The sequence below is a fragment of the Calypte anna genome, chromosome 2 (genome assembly GCF_003957555.1).
Source record: "Calypte anna isolate BGI_N300 chromosome 2, bCalAnn1_v1.p, whole genome shotgun sequence".
In the NCBI taxonomy this organism is placed as follows: domain Eukaryota; kingdom Metazoa; phylum Chordata; class Aves; order Apodiformes; family Trochilidae; genus Calypte; species Calypte anna.
The window spans coordinates 61,813,901-61,829,393 of NC_044245.1; the positions used below are offsets into that span (position 1 = coordinate 61,813,901).

The 15,493-nt window shown below is 42.4% G+C and overlaps 1 protein-coding gene across 2 annotated transcripts in view; it reads right to left on the minus strand.

The window, feature by feature from the left end:
• The window catches only part of RANBP9 (RAN binding protein 9), a 41,204-nt gene extending 27,026 nt beyond the window's left edge, over nt 1-14,178 (minus strand). The window contains exons 1-2 of one of the 2 annotated variants that reach the window (XM_030444538.1): nt 14,048-14,178; nt 4,725-4,836 (exon numbers count right to left, since the gene is read on the minus strand). The gene's annotated coding sequence lies outside the window, so the exon portion shown is untranslated. Of the gene's footprint in view, nt 1-4,724; nt 4,837-14,047 lie in introns of those variants that run through there. The other variant, XM_030444537.1, reaches the window with a different exon arrangement.
• Nucleotides 14,179-15,493: the final 1,315 nt, after the last annotated feature.

The following is a 15,493-nucleotide window of genomic DNA, read 5'->3' on the forward strand; positions in this document are numbered from 1 at the left end:
CAGTATGAAGGAGCGTAAGAAAACTGCAATGACCACCACAGTGATTAACTTCTTCTAAGTGAGGGGACAATAAATATTATAAGTGATTTAGAGACTAAGACTTACATGTCCAAATCACAAGCACAGGTCCACAGGACTTAGCACAACCCTTGTCCATTTCCACCCCTAGTCTGCTAATGTAGTTTGCTATAATTAAGCTCCCATTGTAGAAATTTACATGAACCTAGAAATAGGGGAGTCACATGCAAAAGGCAACAAAATGCCTCATTCCCTTGAGTACTATATTGAGAAATTACAGAACAAAAGCTATATACATTACTTCTGCTTCCCTGACAGACCAATTACAAATATGGACTGTGTTAATAGCTTAAAGGTTAACATAAAGCTACGACTATGTTTAGCTTCCCCTGTTGTATCAGAATTTTTCACAGTACTTACTGCAATGCTCTGCTTTAACTGACACACATCTATATTTATTTTTAAATAGGCTGTAGATTTCAATACAGACACAGATATTTATTGCAGCTCATAATCCTCTTCCTACCATGCTTTCTAATTCTCACCTTGGTACTCCTTCCCCATACTTAAAGCCATTACTCATCTACTGTTACTACCTCTTGTCACTCACACCACCGTCCACAACGTTCCACAACACTCCAAACAAAACAAAGTAGAAGACAGTATAAAAGGAGAATGTAATGAAGAGGTCTTCAGACTGCAAAATGACAAAGGAAATTGAGAAAATTGAAGAAAACTGAAAAAATATTAACAAGAGAAATATTTAACACAAGCAACATGACAGCCAGTTTAGCACTTTTAAGATAGTTTTTAAAATATTTAAGGTAATTATTTAACATATTAGTACTGTAGCAGCATATAAAAAAATCTTAGGATTCTCCATGCCAAACACTGCACAAACCCCAAACAGTTTTTGATTGAATATTTCAAACCTCATTACTTTCATTAACCTTAATTTTTACTTATCTTTCCTATCTGTTATCATCAGTACTATCACCTCTCACTGAGGTATAAAAAGCAACTCCACTTGTGATTTGCTCTGCAGTACCAATCTCCATATCAATTTTTACTTTCTAATAAGCCTGCTTTCATGCTTTCTTCAACGTGTTTTGAACAGCTAAAAAACTTATGATTGGGGTCTAAAGCACCTCTCCACAAGGACAAGCTGAGAGAGCTGGAAGATGTTTGGCCTGAATAAGGCTCTGGGAACCTTATAGCAGCCTTCCAGAATTTCAGTGGCCCTACAGCAGGAAAGCTGTGGAGGGACTTTTTACAAGAACACGTAGTGACAGGAAAAGAGATAAGCTTTAACCCCCCTAGACAAGGGAGATTAAGGTTAGACATAAGGAATAAATTCTCTAGTGTGAGGATGGTGAGGACCACTGGACAGGTTGCTGTCATAGCTTGGTATGAAGGAGGCTAAAGAAGGGCTTTCAGATTCTGAGAGGGGCAGAATGAACACAGAGGGTTTATTCCCTCCCATTCCTGCCCACGCTCTATAAAGGTCAGCACAGGCTGCAGCCCCTCCTTGCTTCACTGCTTTTTCCCTATGCTCCTTTACAATCCACTCGCCATGTGCTCTTTTGTTCCTTAACCCAAGTGTTACTGCCTTTCCCCTTGTTTCTAGTAAACCTGTTTCAGATTTAATTTCTAATTTTAGGTCTCGTCCTCATTCCCCTTTATCTTCCCTTGGGAGGGTGGGAGAGAGGGGTTAGAGAACAATTTCCGTCCTCTGGTTTTCAGTTCACCCCAAGCCATGACAGTTGCCCAGGAAGGTTGGAACTAGATGATCTTGAAGGTTGCCTTCCAACCCAAATCATTCTATGACCATGAATTTATGTAAAATCAACATATTATGCACCTTCAAATTTCTTACTCAAGACTGGTACCCCCACCCCAGATAAGTAAAGAATTTGATGACCTAGGTCACTCGTGTGGACAAAAACCAATGCTATTCTCACACACATCTAGGATAAGCCATATTGGAAACCATGCCATATCCATGCGTCATACTAAAAAGAGTTGTGAGAGTATCATCTTTGAGACTGACTAGCAACTTGGAGACATTGCCAAGATCATATTCTAGGAGCAGTACCATCAAAGTGCTACAGTAGGACAAAACAGAAGCCTTCTAAGCTAGGTGTTTAGTAAAAGGTTTTTAATTATTTGAAGCCCGTCATGCTGAATAAAGCACAACAAGCAACCATGGTGTTAATTTGCCTATATAACATAGTACATGAACTAAAACTTCAAAACTGGGTTTATTTTTTAAAAAAAATAAGTAAAGGCCACTAGAAGGAGGGAACCCTAAATAAACGCTATCATCCACTGACATTTATGGAAGTTTGAAAGCTGAACTTCAGCTTGCAGATAAGCATCTTGGAGTTGCCTCAGGTAGTTTAGGATTTTTTAAACAGTACTATAAAATACAGCTTCTACAGCTAGGTTCAGGCTGAGAATAGATGCTTCTGCAAACTGTTTTAACATTGACCCTATATTAGTTCACATGTGGTCCTCTACATATATGGTCTTCCAGAACTTTGTTCCCGCTACCAGATGCCAGGTAAAGAATAAAAACTTATAAAATATACCTGAAAGAAGCCAGGTGAAAACGCAACAGGCAGTGAGAAAGAACTAATAAAACCTAACAATACTAGTTTCTATGTCCTACTTAGAGATCTCTGTATAAATTCCACAGTTTACTTATTACAGGATTTATAACTTTCAATGCAAGTGTATACTGAACGTTAAGAGATGCACACTATCTAGTCACACTCGTGTATCTAGTCAAAGACCTCTTGGACCTAAAAACAGGCTCTAGGCATACACACATCACATCCAGTGAGGCTTCAAGTATTGACTCCTGCTCTTTACTGGCTAGATTTGCCTTTGGTTCTGTGCACAGTTATACCCCCAGCATGATACTATCTCATGCAATGATAAAAAAATTAACTCATTGGCTCATTATGCAGCAATGTTTCATAAAGTGACACTAAAAAAAGGTCACAAGGCTGAAGCAAGGACAAGGCAGTATGTACTACCATCAGCATAAAAAAGCACCCCCTCCAGTTTAGCCACACGTAGGAAACTTCAGAGTCTTAGCTGGAACCTCACAAGTAACCATTTAAATACAAACATTGTTTCTCAGCATTTTTTAAGGTGTATTTTACTTTTCTATAATTGCCCTGAGTGGCCTAACTGAAAAGAAAGTAACTCAAAAACAATACAAAAGAGGTCCCAGGTGAAGTGTTAGAGCAGCTATGTTAAGTGACATAGATAAACATGAACACTTTTGAAATCCATAATTTCAAAAAAACTAAGCAGGCAGAAATAACATTTCATTAATAGACATGTGCCAATAAGAACTTCTCCTTAAATGACAGCAGCAGGTCAGTTTTTAAAAAGTGATGGAGGAATAAAAAACAAAACAAAACACAAAAGGATGTCCCTAAAATGATAGCAAAGCTCTACTTCAAATATTGAATTTCTATCATCTCTATTTAAAATAAGTAGGTCTCCACAGTGTGACAAAAAGCAACTAAGATTAAGTTTTTCATAGCCAAAGAAATCTCCCAGAGCTAACTGTTGGGAACTGAACAACAACAAACTCATAAATGCCCACTACAAGGCAGCAGCACTAATGAGAGACTATTCTTTCAAATACCTTATACAATACTATAGCAATAAAAAATATTCACCGTTTTTAATTACAGAAGGCTTAGAGAACACTGGGAAAATGACAGAAAGAAATAGCAACATGACAAAGACAAAGGTTTTTCACCCGAAGAGCCATGACACAGCTCTCTTCAAGATTTATTTGCACAACAGGATGTAAGCATACACAACATGCTTGCACAGTACCTAGGGCAATGACATTCAATCCTGACCAGAACCTTGAGTATAATCACAGTATATACTACAGCATATTGGAAAAACCATACTGCTTATGTAGTCCAACACAGGCATCACAATCAATGCCTCAGGATTAAAACAAACCCTCTACCAAAAGCAGCGAAAAATGAAAAGGAATTAATGTGGCCTGACAAAGATTCCATTAACATTTCAGGGCTTTCCCAGGTGAGATTCTATCTGCATCAGCAGACTTAAAAGCATGATATCACCTGCCTCTCACCAGAATCACAATTCAGATGGGTTCCACAAAGCAGCAGCTGCACTCACTCATCAAGTCTTGCTCTTTCCATGGGGTGACAGATTCCCAGGCACCTATTCAGAACATTCCTCTTTATTCTTACTACTGTTTACTAAGAAGGAGCTTTAAAAATAACTCTCCATTTTAATACTGGTATGACATCTGTGAAAAGACTGAAATAAGAAGGTAAGTTGGTCTGCTGCACACCCTAAAACCTTCCTAAAAATTATGTCAAAGTCTCTAAACCATAGCCAGAAAATAGCACATTGAAAGATAACAGCAGAGTCAAACTAGAGTGATTCAAACACTGATTTCTCTGTCAAGAGAAAATGAGAAGATGCTATTATAGCATTTATTACGTATACTGATTTGTAGACAATTAATACCACAATTAACTTAAAACAACCAAATGTCAGAGCACAACTGTTCATGAATAACAAATTAAGATACAAAAAGTGGAAAATATGAGAATAAGTTTTAACACCAAAGACATCTGTAGACTAAAAGATACGAGATGTTTTCTCAAGTAATAATTAATAATGCATCCAATGCTTACCCATCTCTCCCTTTACTGACAATTTTGACTTCGAAATAGTATATGCCACAGGCTGCAGGTATAGGATGTGTAGCTCGAACAGAAGCAGCATCTTTTGGAGTTTTTCCGTGACCTGAAAAACAATTGCATTGAAAACACAACAAAAATGTATTTTAGATAACTGCAGAACATAACTCAAAGGTATACATACCAACTACTCAGAACAGAATGCTTATGTAATAAGGAAACAATGTACAATAGTCTCATCAGCTTCCTTTTAATGGTAGAACATTTTCTTCCAAAATTCGGTTTTCATTGTGGGCACTATGCATGCTATGAGACATTTTGGATATACTACTCTAAAAGGTTCTATCACTATTTAAAGGTAGACTAGTAAACAGTTCCACCAGAGTAAGTAATTAACAAAAAACCACACATAGGTTTGAAAGAACCTATGATTTAACATCCATGATTTGAATGATTTCTTAAATGCAAAGGGATTACTTATTTTTGCAGACTTGAAATATAAGAGTTTAATGCTTAGTGCCCAATGTCATTCAGAATAAACAGAAACATCTGAGAAAATCTCACTCATAATTACTGTCCACATTCTGAAGGTTATTTCAGGACCATTAAATGTTACAGCCTGCAACTGAGCCATGGCAGCTCCCGCTCCTCTTTCTTTTAAGGCCTACTGTGCATCAGCTCTGCCTCAAGAACACCCAGTGCCAGCTGGGATTTTTCAACCTAAATCTAAGATCCAGTTGCACTGCACTAAGACGAAGTCTTCTGGATATGTAACCCTCTCTACCAGTTCTTTGTTCCAAAAGCAACTTGGTAGCAGGCTTTTGGCCAGATAACTTGTTTTAGCAGCAACCTGTTCAAACAAGCTTCATCTCCCTCAGACACACCAAAATCCCTCACACATGGGGACACAGGACATAGGTTCAAAAATCACAATAAATAAAATAAGAAAAATAAAAAAGATAGCAAGAAGTAAAGTATATTGGATCCTTGCAAACAGTATTTCAATAAGGAACAGACTGTCATTGTCATAAAAATAATTCACACAAATCCTATGCCCACTCTTCTGTGTGAATCTGAAGCATGACGAAATGAGATGACTCTTCTGAGTGTGTTGTAGGAATCACTTGGACTGCAGCACTCCAGCTGTCATCTCAAGTCTCAGACATTGAGGCCAACTACACCTGCATAGCAACTGACAGGTGTATGAAAAAAAACCCAACACACACTCCCTTCCAGTGGCATTAACACTAAAATTGTTGCTCAGGCATAGATTAATTACATCTTATATACAGCAATTTGGGTCATACACCAAGGAAGAGACTGCAGGAAAATACCAACACAGCCAGCCAGAAAAATAAGGCACAGCCGACCTACACCATTCCATCTCTCTCCACAGAGCCCTCTAGTGTAAAAGTCGATAAAACAGTAAATGCTTACCTGCCTCTAGAGCTAGCATCAACCATCTCCTCTCAAACTAAATAGACTCAGCCAACAACTCTCCATTGGCCACATTTGCATCCAAAATTTTGCTACCACAGCACAACTCACTCATTGAGATGAGGTGCAACCTACTAAGTTTTTAACCAGTTCACCTCAGTGCGTTACTACCTTAAAGCAGCTACCCAACTATCTTCACATTTCTGAATGCAACTGAATTACTTTCAGTACGTGATTACTGAATGTTTCATAGAAAGATCCTTCCATCACCTCACCAATTTTACAATATTAAGCTTATTACCTAATTTCTACTTGTTGTTTTCAGAAATCTCAACATGAGGAAAAAAAAACATAATTTGCTCCTCCATACATAAGATAGCAAGCCTGCTTTATTGCTCACCACTTTTAATTATTTCCTCAGGCTGTGTCAACCAAGGTAGTAACAAAGTATGTCCCATTAGAGTTTCCATAGGTTTGCTTGGTTTTCTAAGTGCTGGTAGCTTACTATTTAGCTCTTATAAATTGCATTATCATTCCTGAGTAATCAGAAATCCTTCAGGTAAAAGGTACACAAATTCATGAGCAGAACATTAAATTCCTTAGAGAACCCTTAAATTCAGATAGCTCAGAAAAATTGATGCATTAGTTAGGGGGGGATAGGGAGAAGGAAATACACTTCTTTTTTAAATGTCTTGAGGTTTTTACTTTAAAATAAAGTCATCTTGGTTAACCTATGCATTTGACAATCTCTGTAGTTTCAATCCAAGTCTGTCTCCTTATTTGGGCAAATCTTGCACATGGAAAACTAAACTAGCATGAACTAATCAAACACTATTAGAAATGTACATCTATTATCCATCAGACTTTGTTTTGTGAAATCACAAGCTAAGTGTTTGGAAACGATACAAATTTAAAGCATTCCTAGCATCACTTCCTGAAACTAGTCCCCTTTTCCCACTCCCTCTGCAATCCAGGCAGCTACCTACAAGGACATGCCATGAACCAGAATGATTAGCTGATCAGGCTTTAAGAAAACATACCAGATTTTTTAAAGCAGCAGATCAGGTCCCTGATCCAGTTCACAACACAACCAAACCCAGCTGTCACACTGCAAACAAGAGGTCGACGTGGGGACAGAAGTAACAGGATACCTTACCAGTATTGCCAAATACTTCATGTGGTGAAGCAACATGCTTGGGGAAGTCAGTGCCCAAAACTACTTTCATCATATTAAAACAGAAGACATCCTAAAATTAGAACTGCTGTCCTTTTAATATAATCCCCTATGACTCCCATTTTACTGAGTACACAGCTTTTATTTGCAGTTACTGAGTTATTGTTTCTAAAAGCAAATTCAAGAGCATCAAGAAATTGACTACTTTCAAATATTACTACTACCTTTACATTGCCTCAACACACTAGTTGAGGCTTCCAGTACTGCCTGTACTGTACGCTGGATAACATGAGGAGTCAAGTGATACCAGTTATCAGCCAGCTTTAAAACAAGAGGCCTTGTACAGAAGCAGGTGTTACAACTGCAGAATTTCTTACCAAAGGATATTATAGATACCAGTGTTTAAGTAGGCACTGGGCAAGCTGCAGAACAGAAATTAGAACTGAGAAACTGCCTTCAGCTCAGGATGTCCTTCAGCTTAAAATGGCTGGAAACTGAGAGGAGAAACACAGATGCACCATATATACCCAACATGGTTTTGGAATTTTCTGTAGGCTCTCACTCATGACCACTGTTTCTCATGGGACACTGGGGCCCATTAGCTTGACATTATGCACTGCTGCCACATTCTTTGGTAACCTGAATCCCCACTTCCTTTCTGGTGAATAAAAAGCAACTTTGTCATCCAACTCTGAACTTCTGAATCAGAGGTTTTTAAACACCTGAAGATCATACGAATACTGTTCTATATTCCCTAAATCAGACCTCTTTCATGGTCACATGCTATAATTAAAATATTTCACAGAATCATAGAATGGCTTGGGTTGGAAGGGCCCCTAAAGATCATCTACTCCAACCTCCCTGCCATGGGCAGGGATGCCTCTCATCTAGACAAGGTTGCTCAAAGCCTCATCCAGCATGGCCTTGAATGCCTCCAGGAAGAGGGTATTGACAGCTTCTCTGTGCCATCTGTTTCAGAGTCTTACCACCCTCATAAAGAACTTCATCCTAACATCCAGTGTAAACCTATCCTTCAGTTTACAAGCATTTCCTTCCCCTTGTCCTGTCACTTGATACTCTTATGAAAAGTCCCTCTCCTGCCTTGCTGTAGGTTCCCTTCAGGTACTGGAAGGCAGCTGTAAGGTTCCCCAGAGTCTCCTATTCAGGCTGAACAATCCCAGCTCCCTCTGCCTCTCCTCACAGAGGTGCGCCAGCTCCTGGATAATCTTTGTGGCCCTCATTCCAACAGATCTATGGCCTTATGGTGGGATAACCAGAACTAGTTGATGCATCCTCAGATACAGTAGGCCTTCTGAGCTGCTTGAGTGCTCTGCTGGCTCATGTTGAGCTTCTCATCAATCAACACCTCCAAGTCCTTCTCTTTGGGGCTGCTCTCAATCCACTCTGTACCCAGCTTGCAATTGTGCCTGGGACTGGTCCAACCCTGATGAAGGACCTTGCACTTGGGACTTTTTAACCTCATGTCCTTTGCACTGGCCCCGTTCTCAAGCCTGTTAAGGTCACTCTCGATAGCATTCCTTCCCTCAGCTGAATCCACAACACCACACAGCTTGGTGTCATCAGCAAACTTGCTGAGGGTGCACTCAATGCCACTGTCCATCTGACTGGCAAAGATGCTAAACAGCACTGGACCCAGAACAGACCCCTGAGGAACTCCATTTGGCACTGGCCTCCAGATGGACACTGAGCCACTGATCACAACTTTTTTAGAGGGTCACCTTCTTGCCAGCTCCTTATCCATCAAGTGGTCCATCCATCAAATCCATGCCTCTCCGTCTTAGAGACAAGGATGTTAAGTGGGACAGTGTCAAATGCCTTGGACAAGTCCAGATGGAATATGTCAGTAAGAATACTTCTTTTACTCATAAGAATACTTTCAAAGTTTGTATTAAACACTAAAAATTAATAATTTTCAGCATTAAAAAGAGAATTCTAGAAAAAGATGCACTGAGGTGGAGAAGGGAAAACTGAAGTAAAATGCCTGAACTTTACACTGGAAACCAGATCACGTAAGTCCAATTACCAGAACTGCTTTTGACCGGGTTTTCATTAAAAGTGTTTAACTGTGAGTCAACCATGCTTAAGGAGTAAAGATTTATTTTATTTTTTAAGTATTACCTTCATGGAAAGTAGTATCATCACTTGTTTGGCAAGATTAAACTAACTGATCTAAATGAAAATTACATCTACTTGAAAAAAGACAATTTAGGTAAACCCCTTCTTTGGGGAAGCCATTTCAGCTTTCAAAAGTATCGTCTTTGAACATAAATCTAAGTGCATAATGCACAACCACCAAGTAGTTCAAAAGAAGTCTAGGGGAGTGTCCACCTAGACAAAAGTAAGCATGTTTATACAGTTTAAGTTTACACAAGCTGAACTGCAGTTATTTCCAACAGGTGGTTCAATGACTTACTCACACTGCCAAGTGCAAAATAATCAAGGCCTAATCTACTCTTGAATTAATTATGAAAGTTTAACTGAAATAAGAAAAAAGAGGAGACACAAACTACTGATTTTACTTCAACTTCTTCCCTAGTTTAAAAAAGGAAGACATCTCAGAGCTACAGAGGTGCCCAAACAAGGCAAACTTTGCTGTACTCAATGTATTTTCAAGTTTTTTCTTCCAGAAAAACTGATACTATCCAGAATTACTATAGAATCCATAGAATCTTATAGTCCAATAGTCCAATTTCTATAATGGTTTGTGCTGAAAACGAAAACAGTTGGGAGGTTTGTTTTGTTTTGTTTTTCAGTTTGACACTAGATAGAGACAGTTCAAAGGCAACTGCACTGTAAATAAATGTCTGGCTAAGATATCCTGGCCTGTGACACATCAGTTCATGCAATGGCAGCTTACTCAAAATTGCGTAACTTTCCTCAGCTTTTTGGTTTTTTTTTGATAATCATTACAAGACTAACTTAAATGAAGTTACAACAAGACCTTCCATTATTTTATCACTAATGACATAGTCTCTTTAATAGTTACAATCACTATTGAGTCTGTTTTTATCTCGTTATACTACATACCATAGATTATAATTTTATTGAAACTGAACTTGGTGTCTTAGTGCAACATTCATATTACATACAGAATTTAGCAAATTCCTGTTTTTCGGCAAGATCCATGTGTTAACTCTGATTTTTGGAAATTATGGAATATACTTAAAATGTCTTCTTAAACACACATTGTGGGTTACTACATGTAGTTATAATTGTGTGACCTATGCTTTACCATGACCTACAGTTAGAACTGTAATATCAATTAAGTGAAATAAAAATTTTCTCTGGTAGTGTTTCATCTCCCTTACACAGATATATCATGACAACTATCACTAGCTCAGTGTCAGCTTTCTATCATCTTGCACAGTAACTGGTAGCAATACAGAATTGTGTCTGTCCATCTAATTAATGGAAATACTCCTGGGTATAGACTGTAATATATTACTGTATCACTGATGTCTACGTATATATTGCACATCCAAATTTTGATAAAGCTTCCTAATCTAGAGTCAGAATTTGTCAAAGTATATCAGAATAGCTCAAAAAGTAAAGAAAATAGCCTGTTCTGGTAAACAATGTGCAGTGAGCTCATCTTCCTTCAATGACTTCCCCATGTATGTTTTCCTTTTCTTTTTAAGTAACACTATGGTCCTGGGAGATAACACAAGAGCACTGACCTTTGGGTTTTGCTGACCCCCAACAAAATTTAAAAAGCTGTGTTCCTGATGCTAGACTGTATTTCTTTCTTTGAACACCCAGGCTTGACCAATGCCTAGTTTTTTTATTAGTTTTGACTTTGAAACACTCTCTAGGATCTCTAAGCTTGCAAAGACCTTAAGCTCCAGAAACACAGTACACAAACATTTCAGGGTAAAAAGACCTCTATTGCAGCCATATTTCTATTCAAGTTGTCCACTGATAAGCAAGAGAACTAAAGGAAACTTCAAAACTGCACGAGGGGATCATCATTCCTCTCACAAACCAAAGAAACAAAACTATCACTGCTCACAATGTAATAGCACATTAAATGTATGAAGCCTTACACGAAAAGGTGACTTTTAAAGCTTTTGCTCTAATTGTTTCCGGAGTTCATTTTTTCAGAGGCATAGCCTCAACACATGCAGGTGTAGAAACGCACTGATGTTACCAGCTCCTGCCTTCATCAATCACAGACAGAAGGAAATTAATCCAGAGAAATTGTTCTATTTCCAGAAATCTAGAGGTAGCAGAGAGCTTAAGTAAGCATATACAGTAACTACACTACAGTAATAGAAAATCCTAAGAACTGCTTTTGATTACTGGCTTCTTTGGATAGACCTGGCTTCTCTGCTTTTCCCTGAGTATTTTGGTTCAAGAATACAAAAGATCTTTATCCATGCTTGTTGTGCAATTCAAATTTCCCTTTAAAAAAAAAGTCTACCATTCTTTCACTATTTAGATAACTTCAGAAGAGTGGAAAGGGCCAATATTCCACAAGGAGATACTTTGGATGCTTTCTTTTTTGAGACTCTTATTTGCAACTAATCTGGAGAAATAAACATTTCTCAGTGCTAAGCACATTCTTACTTGCTATCTTCGCTTACTCTCCCACTGAACCTCCTCATTTTCTTCACTTTCATTGTATTCTTAGGGCTGAAAGAGACAGGAGGGAGAAAAGGCAGATGTTTTAGTGTCCCCACAGTTCTCAGGTGGGAATGCCCTGATACCTCTCATTGTCTATCTCAGTTAGCAGCTCCAGGTGCCAGGCTGGTATCACATACATGGGGCTGCCCTAACAGCCACCTTTATTAAATTACCAGGAAGAAAAAATGGGCCACTTAAGAGGCCATTCACACCCACCTGCAGTTAGGAGACATTAAAGTGTACACAAATTATGCTGGAGCCTCTCTGTAGTCCTCCAGGATAATCTAGGATCGCTTCAGCCTTCATCACTTACTATTATTTAAGAGCTATAGTAAAGGTATTTTATTATTACAACATAGTAACTGTGCTTTAGAACTTCTGGTAGAGTATCCACAGTATTTCCTAGGTTACCTATACTTCAGAAACATGCAGAGCCTCTTGGGATTTTTAACACTAAGGCAAAGGAAAGAAGTGGAGAAAAACAGGGACAGGACAAATAAAGCTTGAAAAAATACTTCTTTGATTACAATAACAGGAAAGAGAGGTTGTATCTCTGAACTCTAGTTCATCAGCAAAACAAGTTGGTAAAGCAAAACAAGCAGAAGGACTTGATGCCCACAAAGCTATGATCATCTTACATGAAAAAAAACCTCACCACACCACCACCACTAAGCACTAGAAAATATCAAATGCTATTAAAAATAGAAGGTCATAAAACACTAAACAAAAGCCAAGAAATTCAAAGTTGGGTAATAAATAACATAACCTTAAATCACTCTGCATCCTAGAAACCTGCTTGATAGTCATGGATCTCCTTTATTACCTTTGCATGGTGCAATACACTTATAATTTTTAACTGTATTTTGTGTGTAATAATAAAGCTTCTATTAATAAAAAAAAGTCTGAGAGTATCTAATCCTTTCATGGCACCAAAATCCTACCATGTGTTTGTGTTGCCGTTTTCCTCCTCCAGTTAAACAGTAACATGTTTATCAAGATTTCACTTGAATTTCCCCACTGTAAACTCTGAGAAAGGGTAATTGCAAGGTTGTTGTTTTCCCCTCCCATTATGCTCATTTGACTACAGACTGACAAAAGATCCAGTTCTTCACAGCCAACTCAGAAGTGGTTTTGAATCCACACTTCCACTTTAGGACTCGGGCCTAGAACACCAGATGTGTCTGTTTTTCCAGGTCAGAGTGTACTCCAGGTTTTATGATATTTCATAACAATCGACACAAGTTTTCCTTCTGCTGCCTCAAGCTGATTTATACAAATGCCTACCCTCATTTTTAGCTTGTCTTTGAAAATCAGTAACTTTTAACTATGAACCACATAGGCACACAGTTATAAAGTCACCCTTATAAATATATGTCCTATTGTTAATCCTTCCCTCAAATCACTCTCTCTTCTGCTGCCAGTGACTTTAATTCCATTTTTCAGTTTAAAAATAAATCGGGTTTTTCTCTGTGCTTTCCCATCCCGTCATTTCCGTGTTTAATAGCTTAACGCTCGCTGCTCTTCACTCCTTTAACCCTTACTCAAGAGAGAAAAAGAAAAAAAAAAAAAGAAAAAAGCCAGTTCTTTTCTCGCTCATTACCATAAACAGGACACGTCATGCCGATTCTCCTTTATTCTCCTGCCTCAAACCCAAACCTGGTGATACCTGAATCCACGGAGGAAGACTCACAGTTTACATAATGCCCACTCCAGAACCATAAGGAGGCGGGGGCGGCCCCTTGCCCCTCCCCCCTCCCCACCCCGCACCGCGACAGAAACGGGGAGGGGAAAGGAGATAAAAGCTAAAATAAGGAAAAACAAACCCCTTCTCCCCTCGTTGCGGGCCATTTGGGGGGAGGGCAGAAAACACAGAAAGAGAAGAAAGAGGGAGAAGAGCCTCTATTATTTCCTGTTATTGTTACTCCTGTGCCCATCGCCCGACGGACCGAGGGGGTCGGGTCGCTGCGGCCCGGCCCGCAGCCCCCGGCCCAGGGAGGGCCCCCGCACCCCGCCGGACAGGGGGATGGGAGAGGGGGGTCACGGCGGCCGGGCCGGCCCTCACCTTTGTAGTGTACCCGCAGGTTGTTCTGGGAGAGGCCGATGTAACTGAATTTGTCCTTCGGGCCTCCAGGAGCGGCGGCAACGGCGTCTCCCTGCTCGTACCACGGCCGGGTAAAGCCCTCTTCAGCCGCGCTTCAGTCTTCTCCTGCTCGTTCAGGGCCGGTCGCCGTGCGGGAACGCGCGACCGGGGCCTGGTGCCGGCGCCGGTGCTGCTACTGCTCCCCCCGACAGGCCCAGCGCCGGCCGGTACCGCCGCCCCCCGTCGTCGCGGGCCCGCTGCCGACGGCGGCGGGTGGCGGCGGCGGCGCAGCGGTGGCCGGCGGCGGAGGCGGATGGAGCAGGAGCGCGGCGGCCGGTGCGCGGGCCAGGGCTGGCGGCGACAGAGGGGATCCCCGACGCCGGCGGGGAGCGGAGGCCACCAAGGGAGCTGCGGCGGCGGCGGCGGCTGTTGTTGCTGTTGTCCGGACATCCCGGCTCCGGCCTCCTCCTCCTCCTCCGCCGCCGCCACCTCCCGCGGTCGCGACTGTCACCGGACGGGCCCGGGCGGAGCGACGAGCAGGCCCGGGCGCTGCGAAGTGAGACGACCGCCGGCGGCTCTGCCCGGCGGGTCACCCCCAAAAACCGGAGCGTCTGGGAAGGGGGCGGGGTATGGGGGGCGATGCCAGTGACGGCGGCCCGGGGTGCTGCCCGATGGGAGCGGGAGCGTCGCGGTGGCGGCAGGGCCGGGGCCGTGCCAAAGGCGCGGGTGAGGGGGGAGATCGGCGGCGGCGGCGCCGGGCGGAAGCGAGGCGGGCGTAGAGAGCGCGCGCCAGGCGCCGCGGCAGGGCTGGCTCCCGGCTCCCGCCCCCCGCCCCGCTCCCGGCTCGCCTCGCCTCCTCGCTCGCTCGCGCGCGCGCGCGCTCCGTCCGGTCGGGGCGCGAGGCGCCCCGTGCGTCCCGAGTCAGCTGAGCGCGAGATCCTGCCCGCCCGCCCTTCCCGCCACCCAGCCAACGGCGCGAGGCACCGGGGGTGGAGGAGGGAGGAGGAGAGAGGGGAGAAGGGGGCGGAGCCTCCGCCCCGCGGCGGGCGCGAGGTCCGGGCGGTTGGGCGGGCGGCGAGGCGCGAGGGAGGCGGCGGGCGAAGCGCTGAGGGAAGCGGGCTGGGTGGGGGTGGGCACGGCGGAGGAGGAGGAGGGAACGGGGATATGGTGGAAGGTTGTGCAGCCATCGGGAATGGTGGGCAGCCAATATGGGAACTGATAGGGGCCTCGTTCCTGGGGTGGCGGGAGGATGCCTCCAGTCAGGTCCGGCCCGTCCGGTCTCCTCTGACCTCTCAGGCCCCGCTGGCGGACGAGGGCAAGGGAAGTGCCACCAGGAACGGGGCAGGATGTCCCACGGGAAAGCGGGGTAATAAGTCGGCTGAGGAGGACTGGAGGAGCAGAACAGTGTTGCCGGAGGGTGTTTCGGTT